This window comes from Chiroxiphia lanceolata, chromosome 5, assembly GCF_009829145.1.
Source record: "Chiroxiphia lanceolata isolate bChiLan1 chromosome 5, bChiLan1.pri, whole genome shotgun sequence".
In the NCBI taxonomy this organism is placed as follows: domain Eukaryota; kingdom Metazoa; phylum Chordata; class Aves; order Passeriformes; family Pipridae; genus Chiroxiphia; species Chiroxiphia lanceolata.
The window spans coordinates 13,336,087-13,353,137 of NC_045641.1; the positions used below are offsets into that span (position 1 = coordinate 13,336,087).

The following is a 17,051-nucleotide window of genomic DNA, read 5'->3' on the forward strand; positions in this document are numbered from 1 at the left end:
GGTACATGGCTCTGCACAGGGGTTGCATTGAACTGGGACATCCCCATCCACAGCCCTGTTTGTCTGTGCATCCCGCAGAGTCTGCTGTTGGCAGCACTGGCCTCCTGGGAGGAGGCATCCAGCTTGACTTCAAGGGATGACAAAGCTAATTGCAGGCAGGATTCTGTGCTTTTTTCCCCCGTGTGATTGCTCATAGTTGTGTATACCCGTCATTGGCACAATGAGATCTGTTTTTATCTTGTTTCTTGTTTGTTGCTTTTCCCTTTATTCTCTCTCCTTGGATGTACCTTCCAGGATGCCCAGGTAGCAAATGTTATGACCTGGTTTATCAGCTTAATTCAGTGCTTATTTAATCAGTGATCGCCTTGGCTTGTAAAGGTTTATTTTTCCTGCTCAGGGCCTATCTAGAGCTTTCTTTCGTTTTATTGATGAATTTCTGTCCATTTTGAATTTTATACCTGCTTTTTATATAGAATGGGGGGAGTCAGCACTTGTAGTTTTAAATATTTGGAGGTTCTTGGGCAGAAGGTAAAATCCTATTGATTCACCTGGTGAAGTTCAGGTGGATGGGTGGATAAGGAGCAGGATTTCACTGTCAGCTCACATATCGTATCAAAAATAACAAGAACCCATCAGAGAAATCAGTCATATTCCAGGAAATACTATTTAAAATTGAGGGACATCCTTGCCCAAATCATGTCCTACGGTTAGCCATCAAAGTGAATTACAGATACGTCCCAGCAGGATCCCTCCTCTTTGTATACTTTGTTGACTTTAGAGCTTTTATGTTAGAGAGAGATTTTTTTGAAGGTCTCCAGCTATGGAGGCTCAGAAAATCACAAACTCGTTGTTGCAGCTGCAGCATCACCCTGTAGAAATATCTGGCAAAGCAAATAAACCCAGGGTATTTTTGGTTTTCTTTGGTAAAAGCAGAGGGGCAGTGGGTCTCTCTCCTCTCTACAGGTACTCTCACTGCCCCAGGGTCTTGGCATCCCCTTAGCCACCTGGTTGGCTTTGGTGGGACACATGATTGCAGTCACTTCCCACACCATCTATCTATATTTGTTTTGATTTGGGACAGCAAGGAGCCCGATATGATAAGCCCTAATAGTGTTAGGAGGAACTGAATCTGTCATTTGGAGAACTATTCTCATTCCATTGTGGATAGAAGGCATTTCAGCAGAAAACTTTTTATTTCCAGCAAATAAAAACCTTTTTGCTCCAGTGGTGGTTAACAAATTTCAGCTTCTCAGCAACCAAAGGACATGGAAAAATTTATTAAAAAGCTCTCTTCACTTTGTGGTTGCTATTACAAGTGAGAGGCTGCACATGTTCTCCATGGGCTGCACTGGAGAGGGTTGTGTGTTGGAGGAGAAAAAGGTGAAGAGTTATGGCTTTGTGACCAGACATCTTTAGGCAATCTGGTGGCGCTGCACAGCAGCTTCACTTCACAACAGACCCAAAACCAAGGAGCAATGTACCTCAGCTTAGCAGTTTGTGTTGATGAGAGCCCACGGCACATGGGACTGGTTCCTCCCTTGTGTGCGAGCCAGGAACAGGCAGGACACAGGAACAACCACAAAACCACGGATGAAATGCAAAGAATAAATTTTTTTTTTGTTGCCTTGCCAGCCAGGAGATCCCTGAGGAAGTACCTGGGCAGAGGCACACACATGGGGACACAGGCACAGCAAAACCTGGTCCATGTTAGAGGGTCATCAAAACTGCTGTTTCCACCCACATTTCAGGGATTTGCACACGTGTAGTTTATCACTGTGCTTTGATCTTTCCCACAGCAGGGCAAGAATCTCGAGCATGTTCGATAGGTGCTTGCAAGTCTATCACAGGCCCATGCTACCTAAACACAGATGTTCTCTTGTCCAACACACAAGGCCAAACAACAATTGGTACGATACATGTGTTGTTCAGTACTCCAGCTGCAAGTCACCTGAGGGTGTTTGCAATCCTCCTTGTCAATCTTCATTATTTTGTTACACTTTGCTACTGCTCTTGGTAGTTGCACCTAAGTTATGTGTAAAAATAATGAAGGACTAAAATCTGCTTTATTAACATTGTTTTGTGGAAGAGGGGCATAAATGATGTAGTTCTGAAAAACACTGCATAGGCAATTAGTATTTTTTTTAACCTCTGGTTCACCTTCCTCCTTCTTAGCATTTAAGTCTTGCTGCCAGTAGATCTAATTGAATACAAACCTGTGACGGAAATTAAACATTCAAAACACATGCTGGTCACAGCAAAATAACCATTATCCTTAATGGGAATTGTGTGGGCATGTTGAGTGAGGAATTCACCACTTTGCTTTTAATTCCATGTCATTTAGAATTACTGAATGAATAGGAGTGTGTGTACCTGGGCTTGTTTTCATCCCCCTAATGTACAGAAGATCAAATCCTAATTAAGGAGAAGTATCAGTCTGTCCTCTCACAGTTCTCCTTCCCGTGTTCCACTGAAATGGTTTTTGAGTATGTATAGGTGAAGTCAAAGATTAGCAGTGGTTTTTGGCCAAATTCTGATTTTTAGTCTTGCAGTAGGTCTGTCTCATTCACTGGTGAACTCATAGAACAGTAAATATAATGGTTCCATAATTAGCCTGGTTTGTAAACAAGTACTACTATTTAGTTGATAGCGCAAAATGTTCTTCCACTGCATTACTCAAATAAACACTTATTTGGATATATAATTTGAAAAACATGGTTTTTTTTATCTAGTACACTGAGATTTCTCATCAGTATGAAGCTAATTTGCTATTGTCTGATAGGCCTGTGCCTTCAAATCGCTTCTGGCAGTGAGGGGAAAACGGAGTGCCTGAGGGTCATCAGGTCATTGGAGGGTGCACCTACAAGTAGCATATCCTCGTTAGGACACCCTGTTTGTACAGTGCAATACTCCTGTCTGTCCCAGAGCTTATCAGGCCTCCCTGACTGTACTACAGTCCTCCTGTTTTCAGTCCTCTTGCTTCTTGTCAGCATATGCCAGTCCCAGCCTGAAGCAGAGCCAAGACGCGTGGGTGCCTCTCCCTCCTTCAGGCACTTTACCTGCCTGCAAGCTACCATGGATGCAACCATGGATCCCATTCTGGCCTGGTTTATGTCCCATGGTGGCACTGTCATCAGCTGCCTGTAACACAGCAAGTGCTGGAAGTAACAATGATTTACAGCAACTGCTCTGTCTCACAGCTTTAGGAAGATCGTGCCCATAAAAGGAGCTACAATGCATGAAGCATCTCTTGTCTTGCAGTTCACTGTACTGGAAGAGTACAAATTGTTCTGAAAAATAGGTTTGAAATACTGGATCCCTACTGACTATTGTATATGGCAGTTTTAATGAATAGTTGTGAGTGAGCTGGAAAGGATTTGAAGGGAGATCTGTGCAATACAAATACCTTTAAAGCAGCATCAGCAGGGGTTTGGGTGTCCCCGAATGGAGTCAGGTTGACCAGACTGACTTTTTCCAGCTTGGAGTATGGCAGTGGCATTCCTTTTACAAGAGGCAATTTGTTTATTGTTTTAAGACAAGGTCCTAGGTCAGACTACCTGGAAGAAGGGAGATGTCAGACCTACAGGATTTATCTGAGAAACCTCCAAGAGAAGCATGGGGAGAAAGTTTGCATTGCCATTAAAATATTGTAGGTGGCAGTTCCTGGGAGAAAGGGTTCAACTTGATTCACAAGTTGCAGTGAGTGTTTGCGAGGTGCAGGATTATGAAAGGAAGTTTGCTTTTGTACTTTGTGAAATGAGCATATTTAAAATGGAAAGAAAATCTCAAAAAGCCACAGACCATGAAATGAAAATTTCAAACACTATTTTAGGACAGAATTAAGCAATGGATGCTGTGCAGTCTGAGAATCAGGCTACAGTCCTAGGTTTGACAGCCAGACACCCGCTCTGGCCACAAGCACTTTTGGCCTTCTTCAGAGAGCAAAGGTGTTTTGGCTTGTGTCAGTGGTTTAGTGACCAAGCCAAAGAAACCTGCAAGTGTATCACTATGACAGGATGGGAGCATTACAATGCTTTTGATATTTCATTATTTAGGAAACACTGAGAAAACTGGAAATGTGGTGATAGTGGGCACAAAAAAGCAGGGTCTAGAGCCAGCAGGTTAGCATGGGACTGTTTGATGTGTTCGCTCACATGCAGAGGTGAGCAGCGTGGGGCCCAGCAGGATTTCACTCCTGAAACCTGCTGACGGTTGTCTCTGGCTGTGTGTACAGTATGTTTTTGTGTTCAGTTAGCGAGCCAGGGCAAAGAGCATCTTACACCCATGCACTTCAGCTGCCTTTAACTCATCTACTTCTGGCATGAAAGCAACTAAACAAGATCTTAATAAAAAAAGATTATTGTTTGAAGGTTATTGTGTGCTTGTGAGATCCCTTCAGTCTCGGCTATCTTGCACATCCTAATTAAAAGAGCCCTCTGGAAAAATTGGAAAGACATGGGAGGAAAATCTCTACTGAGAACTTTGAAGGTAAGAGCATTTCCTTCCAGTGAGAGTCAAAGGCCTTTATGTCACAGAGCAGGGTACACATTTGTCACTATACTAAAAATCATTGCTAAAAGATTTTTTATGGTTTCATTTCCATAATATACACATGCCTCGCAATCCTTATTCATCTTCATCCCCAGTTAGTGAAGAACAGAGCAGAGCAGGTTCTGTGTAGATGTAGTCAGCAAGATGTAGAGGACTAGAAGACTACCACAGACCATAGAAATGTTGCTGAAGGCATTTAAGCACATCACGTTCTTTAGCCTAAGACATGTCTCTAAGGTCATATGGGATGATCAGGCCATAGCAGGGAGCTGAATCCAGGTTCACTGAGTCCTTGATCAACCCCTGGATTATCTGTCAAAGCAGAGGGGTTTAGAAATGCAAAGATAAATGGATGTCTGTTTGATCCTTATCCCAGTTTGATACAATGAATTTAGAAAAGATGGGATTTGGGTGCAACCTTTGATTTCATAATGTTGTGATCAGCATATTTAGTACTTCTGATCTTACGCCGGTAACACGAGAATTGTATTTCAGAGGTGAGGAACAGCAGGCAAAGTTTCTTATTTTCAAGCCATGTTTTATTCGTAATCAAAGCAAGGACAAATAGTCCATCAAAATTCCTGCTCTGCATCATCTGAGCAGAGAAATCAGAATGAATGATGTGCCAATGATGAATAGGCCTATTACCTTGTAAATGGTTCTGTATAGTACCACTGGTAACAACACAAGATGCTGATGCATTTTTTTGATTTGATGATTTAAAGCATATTATGTTATTTTAGTTCTCATTCTAGGGGCAATATGGGCAGGAAGACATGTATCTGATATATATTGAAGTTAGAGTTGAAAAGTTGGTTTCATATAACCATCTAAAAATGAACCATGCTCTATATTAGTAATAATAATAACAATAACAGTCTAGAAGGTACACTTTTCTGCTACCAAGTTTGGAAACTTTAAAATAAAGCTAAAAGCCTCTCACTGTGGGATCTTGCCTAGTTGCAGACAGTGGAGGATTTTCAGGGTTGTGAAGTTTGGATAAAAGTTGATGATCTTAAGTTTTGCCATCCCTAAAATTTTTGGATACCCTCTGTTCTGGTATACCATTGTTGCAAATAATTCCAGAAAGGATTGCTAAATAATCCTTTCTATAGATAAATTAGTGATATTTTGGTCTACTAAGGTCACCTGCTGTGAGGTAGAACCAGCTAATTTGCTGCATTTGGTGTAGGGAAGAAATCATTACCTTGGACAAAATGGCTAAATTCAATTAATTTCTTTCATCAGAAACATGGTGTTTCTGCTCCTTCAGGAAAAAACTTGCAAAACAACTTCTTTGTATGGAACCATAATCACAAAATGAAGTAGCATCTACAAGAGGTCATATAGGAAAAGTCCCAGTGAATGTCAAGGCTCTCTGCTCAAGCTCATGGTGGTGCTCAGGCACCAAAAGATTCTCTGAAGGGGCCTCCAGCTGGCTGCTGTTAGTAGTCTCATGCAGCTTCTTCCTTGGCTGTATCACCTTCTGTCTCAGAAGTAGTTGGCTTAGTGTCCTCACTGCTCCGTTTGTATGTTGATTAGAAGTGCCCTTCTTACTTTTGGTATAAACGTGTTAGCAATACACCTGTACTTGTTTGTTCTTTTCATGTCCTCAGTGTCTCTGTTAGTGCCCAGATAGTAACGATGCAAATTCTTACCCCCTACTGTACTTATACTGAATAATCATCATCTCTCTGCTGCCCCTTGGTATCCAAACAAACTGTGCTCTTTTAGCCTCTTCTCGTAAGTCAAACTCTTAATCCTCCATAGCATCACGAATGCCTCATCTCTGTTCTTGCTCCACTCTCACATCATCTTAAACATTGTGAGCATGCTGCATTTGCATACACAACACTGTGGGGGAGGTCTCACCATTTCTTGTGCAATATTGTTAATGCTTCCCAGTCTCTGTGGAAATACTTCTCATATGTTCTAGGATCCTTTTTGTCATGTCTGCATCTTGGTTTGCAGTGATTCTGTGATGAACCAGTGCTTCTGGATATCTAGAAGTGTCTGTCTAGGTACTGAGGTGTCTGTCCCCCAGCATTTCCAGATGATGAGCTCTCTGCTTATGCCAGAAATGCTCATTATTAGTCCCTAAACTGCATGGCCTTGCACTTTGCACAATTGATTTCCATCCATTTCTATTAATTCAGACCTCAAGGTCAGCTGGTTATTACTGTGTGCAATCCCACTTCTCTTCTGAATTGACAGAGCTACTTCTAACTAGGTATCATCAGGAAATTATTACCACCCTCTTGCTTTTGGTTACAGTCTTTAACGAGATTGATCTCCAGAATGAATCTTTGAGGAAGTCTTCTGGTAACCCAGAGGGTTGGTCTCAGCTTTCATTGCAAAGGCACGACTCACATCTGCTGGAATTTATCTGCATCTTTTCAGATATTGCCATCTTATCTGTGGCAGTGTCTAATAATGACTGGCTGCCCCTCCTTGGCTCCCCTCTCTGCTGTGTTGGCAGTCTGCAAAGCAATTTGGGAGGAGGTGATGGAGTGCTCCACCCCAACCATTCGCCTCCAGCTGGGGTTTGTGGGCACCTCCTTCCCTCTTCTGGTTTCCCCTGCAGAGAATTTGTCCTTTACATAAATACTTTGATTTTGTGGTAACTTTTAATTTTGCTGTAAATATCAAGATTGACTTAAAGTCAACACATTTTGCCATAAATAGAGCGCATTTCACGACAAGTATGTAATTAACTTTTTCCTAATTAATTGTTGGCTGCTTGCCAAATTAGTTCAGTCACAATATGTATTATTTAGAATGATTTCCAGCAAATTATTAGTGTGGCAACCAATTGAAAACACTCAAATGTCAAAATTTCATCAGCCGAGAGTTTCCATTCAGAGGCAGGTCTGAGTGGTGCTGCAGTAAATTAAAACATAGTTTTTACCATAGTTGTGTAAGCACCATTTTTTGCCTGGGATTGATGCCATCCTCGGAAGTTACAGTCGAAGTCTGTAACTGGGTAAAGCTGGATCCTGGAGTAGCTGGTTTCAATGATGTTAGCTTAAGGGTGGGTTTAGCCTTACGCTTACGTACATAGAGTACTTCCAGTCTGCCATGGTGAGCCACGTGTGTTTGTGCAATAATGTGCAATATTAGGAGGTAGTGAATGATTGACTTTTAGTTAATAAAAATACAAATTAAATTGGTATACATTGTAATTTCATTATTTGAAAATAATAGTTTGATTAGGCTTGGAACAAGACCCTTTCATTCCAATGCCAGGAAATACAGGGCTTTCCTTTCCATGCTTCATTCCCATACTTTGAACTCTGACCCTGGCATTCCTGGCTCACACTTCTCTTCCAGCAGGGAAGTGAGGGCACAGATGAGGCATCTCACTGCATGCTTTTAGTGACTGGTGACCTTCAGCTACTGGAGAGATCCCACCCTGCCGTGTTTTCCAGGTGATCTCATCGGCAGCAAGGCTTGCACATGGAATGATGCAGCATCTCTCTTTAGCAAGGCTCAGCGCTGCCTCACACACTGCTCAGTCAGGCTGATGTGATCTTGGCTTGTTTCTCTCTCACCCCCTGGACACAGGGGCTGCTATGCAGTACAGGCAAAGGATTTCACCTGTAAAGAAAACCTTTTAGTACTTAGACCTGTCTGTGGGACTTGCCATAATTGCTGTCCTTTAGTTTTCCCATTATCCTGGAGCATTTAGAAAAGGTAATGATGAAAGAGGATTAAAGTAGGTGAGGCACTGTTGGTGTTGATGGGGTGGTTGTGGTGATTAGGTTTTTTTTTGTTTTTGCACGTGTCAAATTAGAGGACAACATGGAAGAAATGATACGTACCAATTAGGGACTGGTATTTACTTAGAATCATTTAGGTTGGAGAAGACTTCTAAGATCATCGAGTCCAACTGTTAACCCACTGCCAAGTCCACCACTAAAGCATGTCTGTAAGTGCCACATCTACACATCTTTCAAATACCTCCAGGGATGGTGACTCCACCACTTCCCTGGGCAACCTGTTCCAATGCTTGGCAACCGTTTCTGTGAAGAAATTCTTCTTAACATCGGTCTAAACCTCCCTTGGTGCAACTAGAGGCCATTTTCTCTTGTCCTGTCGCTTGTTACCTGGGAGAAGAGACCAACTTCCACCTGGATACAACTTCCTTTCAGGTATTTATAGAGAGTAATAAGGTTCCCCCTGAGCCTTCTTTTCTGCAGGCTGAACACCCCCAGCTTCCTCAGCCACTTTTCCTCAGACTTGTGCTCCAGACCTTTCACCAGTTCTGATTCCCTTCTATGGACCTCAATGACTTTCTTGTAGTGAGAGGCCCAAAACTGAGCACAGGATTTGAGGTGCGGCCTCACCAGTGCTGAGTACAGGAGGATGATCAGTGCCCTGGTCCTGCTGGCCACACTATTGCTGGTGCAAGCCAGGATGCCTGGGTAGAGGTATGCTGAGTTTAATGCCAAACTTGCAAACTCACATCTTTAATTGCCACTTACTGTAAAAACGTGGTAAAATGTGAGCAAAGTCTGGCACCACAAGGTGTCTAGAGGACTCAGGAATCGTTTAGAAACAGTGTTCTGAGCTGCTGTGAGCTCGTTGCTGACATGAGGGCTGCAACCCTGCAAAGCAGGAGACGTCACTGCAGGAATCAGCTGTCTCTGGAGAAGAGGACCTGGTATGCACTGGGGCTTGAGTCTTTTCTTGACCAGAAGATACTTTTATGTGACATATTGTTTAATTTTATATTTTGGCTGTAATGGCACATAGGCGCTTTTTTTGGCCCAGTTAACCTAAATCTGAATAAATAGACTAAACCACTGAGACCATTATTTGGCTGCAGTAATCTCTGCATGTGGCAGCTGCCCATAGTTGTGGTGTTGAACTTGAAGGCTTTGTGCTGTTCTGTAAGTAGATCTATTGCAAATTTGAATAATTTAAAATCCCATCAGTTTAGATGAAGCAAAGAAGATTCCAAAGAGCTGCATTCTGGTCTCCACTGCCCCAGTGTGGTCTCATAGCCATGCACCATCCCAGTGTCTCTGAGCTCTGGTTTTCACTCCAGAGTGAACCCTTTGATTTCCACTATCATACATGAGAGCTGTGTCTACATCTGAGGTGACTGTCCATGTGTGTGAGCCTGTGCTGGTGGAGGATGGTGCTTCCTTCACTTCCTTCCCCTTGCACACCTGGGTACAGTGGCTTTTCACCTCTGGAAAGACAGGAGTTCTGGCAGTTAAGGTTGGCAAAAGTAGAGGACTGTTTTCTACTGAAGATGGCTTTCTTCAAAGCAGAGATCAGATGAACTGTGTCCTCAAAGTGTATTTCTTTCTATTTACTGTGTGAATCCCTAGAGTGAATTATATGGTTTAGTGGTGGACTTGGCACTGCTGGGTTAACAGTTGGACTCGATGATCTTAAAGGTCTTTTTCAACCCAAATGATTCTATGATTCTTTTATTCTATACTTTAATGTAGAGTTGGGTGAGGTGAAAATACCCCTGTTTTGTCTCAGCATTGGGGATATGGTAGAAATATCACATCTGTCTTTTCAAGTAGAAATTATAAACTTTTCAGGGCAATGCCCATCTCGAGACCCATGTACAGCATCTTGCAGAGTGGGTGCCTGAGCTTATCTGAGGTCTCATATGGTCACTGCACTGTATCTTCACCTACTTTATCACTTCTCTATGAAGACTAGTATTTTCATTATATGATCAGTAGAAGAAGAGATACGTTATGTATTCTCATTCTGTTAATGAACATGTCAGTCTTTAGTAATAGAGAAGTTTGGCTTAAAATGTTTAGTGAATGTTTTTTAAGCTAATGTACTGCAACAGTCCCTTTTAAGTTAGCCACTGTAGTATACATTAAATGTCAAATTGCTCTAGACTATACAACACAATATGTCAGCATTATGCAGCAGCTGAATTATAGATGCATTTTAGTTGTCCAGCTAAGGAAGATAGACACTACATTGTTGGGAAATCTTCCTGACTTTCAATCAAATAGCTGATCTGCAATGCCAAGCACAAACTGCATTTCATTTAAAAATGCTGCTAGGTAGTCCTTGATTGAACACTCTGAACCTGATCAGAATCTAATTTGGGTTTGTATTACAAAAGACACTTATATTAGCACCTCTAGGAGATCAATAACAGGTTTTAATGCATACTAATAAAAAAGGTCCTAATTCCAAATACAGCTTTAAGTTTCACAAAAGCAACATAGTTCTTGCTAATCAAATCTTTGTTCAACAAGAAGCAGTAAAATGAAGTACTGTTTTCAGACAAACAGCTAAGAATTTCACTAACAAATGCCACAAAAGGAAACCACATTAATCTGGTTTTCACAGTTGTGAGTGCAATTAAATGGCATATTTTAGGGGAAAATGCTTTTTCATGGGGGAATCCTAACTTCTTCCTAATGGTTAGTGTTGCTGCTCAGAGCGTGCTGCAGTAAAAAGTTTCCCTTTATGACAATAAAAACTGTGATCATCTGTAGAGTTAAGAAAATACAGAAGAAATTATGTCCATACATGATTGCTCATACTAGCAAGTAGAGTATTGACTGGTGGAATAATGTTGCTCATAGGATTTGCCATGGTTATACAAACTCCGTATTAGGCTAATTGATAATGAAGACAACCCTTTGTCTCTCTTCTATCGTACCCCAGCCAATGCTTCACTGGCAGACTGGAGCCCTAGGAGTGCTGCTGCAATAATAACTGTATGTCAATTCAGTAATGATATGTTAATTCAAAATTCTATATAGACAATGTGATTTTCTAGGATTTATTCCTATTTTCTCCATTACTGTGTTAATTACATTACTGGATTTGGTGAGCAGAAACTCAGCATGTCTCCCAAATTTCGGCAGCTGATGTAAAACTTGAGAAATTGATTTTGGTGATTTTGTGTAGCACTGCAGGTGATGCACTGCGTGGGAGGTGGAGGAAGATTTTATTGATCCCATAATGTCATTCCCCGTACTTCTGTCCTCCCACTGAACTGACCATTTAGTCTCTGCTGCAATAATTTATGCATTGCAGAGCTATGCTTCTCTCTCTAGTGCAACACCAGCCCCTCAAAGAAAGATGCTCATGACCTCTCTTCTCTTTACTAAACCACACCTATTCCTTGGGACTTGTATTCTGACTCTGTGTTGTGGCTGATTGAGGTTTTTGGGGTTTTTTTGTGTGTACATTTATACTCAATCAAAGTATCTGAGATTATTTTTACTGGGCCTGCAGGAAGAATGACACCTGTACAGTTTGTCATAAAAACCATCAGACATGTAAGTCTGTATTTGTTCACTAAAGCAAACAAAACATCCTGAATGCCCAGGGTTATATTCATAATATGACAAGGAGGAGGCAGTCTGTGTGAATATAAATCAGAATTTATGCATTGGAGCCTCTGCTTTTATAGTTTAGTCTTTTTCATTCTACAGAAAAAGCTACAGTAATTTTCAATTAACAAGCAAAATTATTTCTGCAGTTATGTAGTTAAACCTCACAGCCGTTGTGTTTCCACAGACAGGGGCCATGGCAAGTGGAGGGTTTGTGTCTGAACTGCCCCAGTGAACTGGGGGCGGGGGGGCAGACAGTCTGGAGTCACTGGGAGAGAACCGCCAGAGCTTCCACCTCACCATGTAGAGATTGCTACTGTGAATGAGGACATGGAATATGGGATGGCTTTTGTTTAAAATACCCAGCCTTTTCCTTTCAGAAGTAACAAAATGCTCTACCTAATGTTTTATCTAGAAAACGAGTGTCCAGCATCAGTGTTATCCTAATGGGGTCCTTCTGTGAGCATTCTCCTTCCCTAACTATGCAACATCCTTTCCCTCTGCAGCTGGCACTGCAGGAAGGGGTGCTAGCACCATTTTCAGACAAAAGTGTGCTGCTCAGCTTGGGCTAGCTTCTTCATACTATCACCATGCCCAGCAACCACCAGAAATGGTCTTTGCAGCAAAATGAGCTCACAAGGTCCTCCAGGCAAGAAGTCTGTTTATACATGAAAGAGAGAAAGAAATGGCCACTGGAGATGTTCCTCAGGTCTACTTTGGTCTCTCCCCCTCTACCCTTCCATTCCTGGCAGGCTGAAGTTACAGTTCCCATGAAGTTACGGTTCCACCTGTGGCATTTGTTCTTCATACATGAACTTCTTTTCATTTTACCGTAACACAAAACAACAGTGACACTAAACATATTAAACATGTGAAGCTTGTGTATGCAGCGGGATGGTCAGGATTCTGGTTGAGATTAAAGGCTCCAAATCTGATATGGAATTGTCACTGATGGAGCGATACGTTACTTATGATGAACTTGGCTTTGATTTCATAACTGGATTTCTCAGCATTTCTCAAGACTATTTGATATTATTTGCCTGCTAATTTGTTGTTGTTCTTATTCAGGAATACAGTGTCTTTTTTGCATTCATAGTCCTGAATGAGGATTTCTCACTTAAATGCTTTTTTCCCATACTGTTACTTGCTCTAGTAGAAACTGTTAGAGAAAAGTAGATTTGGGTTATTGTTCCTTCTGTAATAGTGAGGTTACTAATGGAAAAAGAAATCTAGATACAGTCCAGAAGTTTTTATTAACATTTTATTTGCTGATGTCTTAAATCTAGAAAGGTTATATCAGCTTTAAACTACATTAGCATTTGTATTGAGCACTAACTATTCCCGAATGACTTTAGAATTACAGTTTACTGCTGCGAATACTTCATCTTTCTTACAACCTTTTAAATTAGAAGAATAAATGCTGCTAAAAAGAAAAAAATCAAGTTATGTACATGGTAGAGGTTGCAAAACTATACTTTATGATTAAATCTGCCATAGTATTTGAAGTTGATTTAGGACTCAAAGGATATACTTATTTTTCATGGAGGACTATATATGGAACATAAATAAATCTAAATACAGTTCAACCAAATATAAATCAATAAGGCAGAGAAGAGAGGGGCCCTAAACTATATCTCATTGCTTTTTGGTGCCTTCTATATAAAAAAAAAGAACCAGATTCTTAGCTTTTAATATTTCCGGCATATATGTTGTCTTAGGACCCTGATATCAGCCCTGTCCATGTCTATCTGCAGCTTGGGAGCCTGAATTCATGGAGGTGTTACAAATTTGTGATCATTTAGAGGGAATTTTAAAGAATGCTCTTACTTTTAAGTGAGTTTTACCAAGGAGCTGCTGAGAAAACTGATGGGGCTGCTTTGTTAGGGAGGGAGAAGTCCTAAAACCTGGAACATTTTGAAACTTTAATTGCAATTCTTCTTGCAATGCTTATCAGGTGAATTGTATGTATTATATAATGTGAAACACTGTGCTAATCATAGCAGTGATTATTATGCAAAACCTTTTTCCAAGGTAGGTCTTAAAATGCCCTAAGGACACCACAGGGAAGTGTTGGGGAATTCAGGATGCATTTTCACACTTTTATTCTATTTTATTCCCTCACATTTTGCCCCACCTCATGCCAATCATTTGTTAATGAAATGTAGGGACTTTTCTTGTTGTCATTTGTTCTGAAATTGTACCTTACCTCTGAGATATACACTGAAGGAAGAACTCACCATTCAGATGTTGCTCTGCTTTCAGTCAACCTTTGTAGATCAGATACAAAAAGAAGGTGACCGTGAAATGCAGTGACCTTCTTGGTGCTGCAATCTCAAATCAACAAACATATAAAAAATAATTAGGAACTCTTTTTCAATATCATAAGGCTGTAGAATTCATTTTGCATTTTTTTCCAGTGAAAACTTTGAAAATTGTGATACAGTGATGCTCACTTAGAAAAAGCAAGAATAAGAAGGTGCAGGATAAAAACACCATTGCTTTCTAGCATCTAGGTTTCATATAAATTTGATTATTTCATAGCATCATCACTCTAAATAGACTATTACCTATACCAGAAGTGGAAGCCTTCATCATGTTGATGCACAGTAAAACCCAGCACAGGTCATGGCAGTCAGGCTGTGACTCAGGACAATGCAGGTTCTGCTTCCAGGAGGACCCCAGTCTTTCCCCTCCGCTCACTGTTGCATGCCTTTAATTTTATTTTGCAACAGTTCTCAAATTTATACTTACTCTGAATTCTTCCATGCCAAATGACTGTACACTTAGAAGACAGTTTATTCACTTGCCCAGTGACGTTACTGACATAGCAGTGGAGTTGGTTCTGTGGCCAGTTGTTTATAGGAGTGAATGGTTAGGTACATAAGAAATTGACTGTGAGCCATTAACTCAGTGTATTTTCTAGGACACATGGTTGGCCAAAGTTGAAAATGTGTGACTTATTTTATACTAGAGATTTGTTTTAAAGCTTATCTCTACTTGTAGGACTGTTTTCCTCTTTCATTTAGTTGCTCTGTTGTTGAAATGATAGGATTCAATCCTACGATCTGTCCTCAGAGCACAGCTGTCGTGGCTCTCAGTTAATGATATCATTGCCTGAAGGTGATAAGTAAATGTTCATCTAAGCATGCAGTGGTTTATGGGGGAGAGTTTGAGAGTAGGTATCCAGTCTGCCTGGAGGTCTGTTTGGCCTGTGGGGTGGTCAGACTCACATCACTCCCCTCTCAGGGAAAGTTCCTCCTCCTTCACTGTGGTTACAGTGATGTGAAGCCTTTGGCCTTGTGAGATGGTGAGAACTCAGGTCATCTCCTCAGCAAAGAGAGAGACAGATTACATTTTGGTTGCTGTCTCTGCTCTGATTGTTCTCCAGTTACCTCCTGCCCAATACCAGCATTTCCCATTGGGTAGAACACCGCCTGCCTACTGAGGACTGGATTGCCGTCACCCACGCAGCTCTTCCTCCATGGTCAGGACTAGTGCTGTCACCTCATGATATTTCAACATGGGGAAGAGGTCAGGGATGCCCCTGGGCCCACCAACATCAGACACATTCTGCTGTACAGGCATCTTGCCAGACAGGATGGATCAGGTGCATCCAGAGATGTTGTCTACAATCATCTCTGCACAGGGCTGGGGAGGGTCTCTTAGGTTCTTGGTCATGATTAGGTCCAAAGAAGGCACTAAGCTGTGTAAATCTGCCAGGAGAGCACTCACTGTGGGGGACAACTCTAGATGCAGGCACCTCTCAGGGTTTGGCCTGATGCTGAATATTGCATCCATGGGCTGAGACACAGAACTCCAACAAAAAATCAACTATAGCCACCAATTCCTTTTGTTACTGTGGGCCCAATCCATAGCAGGGCTTGAGCTTCCAGCTGTCAGTGTTACCTCTGATGTCCCACTAACCACTGTGAGGAAGGCAGGCTGCCCAGATTGGCATTAGGAACCTGAATACTGTTGTAGTTCCTGGCTCCAGGGAATTAGCTTCTACTGGAGGAAAGCAACAGTTGTCCTCCCCTTCTCAGGCATGTGCTGCCACTGGCTGATTTCTGGAGCACGAGAGTGTTTCATTCATCTTCCCGGTTCTGGATGGGACAAAAATTTACTCCAGCGTTTAAAGCCTAAGTAAGGAAATTTATCAACAAGACTATGGGAACATCCCTCTTCCATTGTCATCACAGAAAGTAAGTCTAAGATTCCTGAACTCATACTGTGTATTTTTGAGTAGGTCAGGACTCTCCTTTTGTTTTTAACATGGACATTTATTTATGTGCTATTTGTTTCAGCAATGCATGCAGGGCTGCTGTGGGATAGTAACCATAGTAACTGGAGAACACGAAAGACGTAATTTCAGCCCCAAAATGCATATTACTGGGTTTGTGTTTACTGGGCAGGAATTGTCTCATTCCCTAAACAACAGAAGGAAGTGAAAAGTTACTTGTTTCACAGCAATTAAAGGAGAAACTGAGCAGACAGTGGAAGTAAATGATGAATCACACACCAATAAATAGTTTCTTTTCCTAGAAATGCCTTTGTTCAGAGGACTGCTAAGCCTAACCCTGAGGAACTTGAAAAATGCAAAATATGCATTAGGAAGCCAGTATAGACAGATAAGACCAAAAAGAAATCTAAATTCTTGCTTTATATATATATATAACATATTCAGTAACAATATTTTTATATTTAATAACAATGAAATAACCTGGTCTGAGGCTTTTTTATCCACACTGGGCATTTCACCATCTTTGTGAACATTGTCAGGTGATCTGAGGGGTCTGCTGCAGGGCTTTACTGACACGATGCCAAAGTCATGTTTCTGTGTTATAGGCAGTGTGTAACTTGCCTCTTACTCCAAAGCAGATGCACCAAATACAGCAGTAATGCAGTGTGGGGCTCAGCCCCTCGTCTTTGATGTCCAGCTTTGAATATTCACCTACAGAAGCGAAGCGGGGATCTCCCAGGGTTTGCCTCCAGGTGATGGAGCTCAGCACCTCAGGAAATCATCCTGAGGACTGAGGCCCCATGAAGAGGAAAGGGAAGTTGGGGAGTTAGAGCTGGAATTTGTTTCACGTGATTTAAAACTGTTTGGCAAGAAATGAGTATGAAATAATACTGGAAAAGACAAAAAGTGATTCTGCTGCTTTGCTATCT

At 41.5% G+C, this 17,051-nt stretch overlaps 1 protein-coding gene and 1 long non-coding RNA gene across 6 annotated transcripts in view; both read left to right on the forward strand.

Annotated features, from left to right (window-relative positions):
- The window catches only part of LHFPL3 (LHFPL tetraspan subfamily member 3), a 245,899-nt gene that overhangs the window by 54,740 nt on the left and 174,108 nt on the right, over positions 1-17,051 (forward strand). The window lies entirely within an intron of this gene.
- LOC116787527 lies at positions 14,752-16,052 on the forward strand. The gene is made up of 3 exons (XR_004357319.1): positions 14,752-14,832; positions 15,271-15,366; positions 15,926-16,052. It is a non-coding gene; the product is annotated as an uncharacterized LOC116787527 (long non-coding RNA).